The sequence below is a fragment of the Grammomys surdaster genome, unplaced genomic scaffold (genome assembly GCF_004785775.1).
Source record: "Grammomys surdaster isolate TR1022 unplaced genomic scaffold, NIH_TR_1.0 118593, whole genome shotgun sequence".
NCBI classification, from domain to species: domain Eukaryota; kingdom Metazoa; phylum Chordata; class Mammalia; order Rodentia; family Muridae; genus Grammomys; species Grammomys surdaster.
In genome coordinates, this window is record NW_021614941.1 from 1 (window position 1) to 251 (window position 251).

General features: G+C 51.8%; 1 pseudogene; it reads right to left on the reverse strand.

Moving 5' to 3' along the window:
- Positions 1–15: 15 nt before the first annotated feature.
- LOC114635851 overlaps positions 16–251 on the reverse strand; it is a 2,159-nt pseudogene continuing 1,923 nt past the window's right edge.

Below are 251 nucleotides of genomic sequence, written 5' to 3' on the forward strand. Positions count from 1 at the left end.
CTGGAGCAAGGGTTCTCAAGAAGCTTGGGGTAAAAACAGCACAGAACTGTCTTTTGATTTTTCTATCTCAGAGATGGTGATTGATTTATCCTCAGAGAGTAGTTGGATGACAGCCACAGCTGCTTTCTTGGTGGGGCTGCTTTCTTGGTGGGGCTTCCCTGCAGGGCGCTGCTGAAGCTGAAGGGCTTCACCTCTGCAATGGGAACAGAGTGCACCTCCACAGCCTCGCCCTTGGGAGCCAATATGGGAAG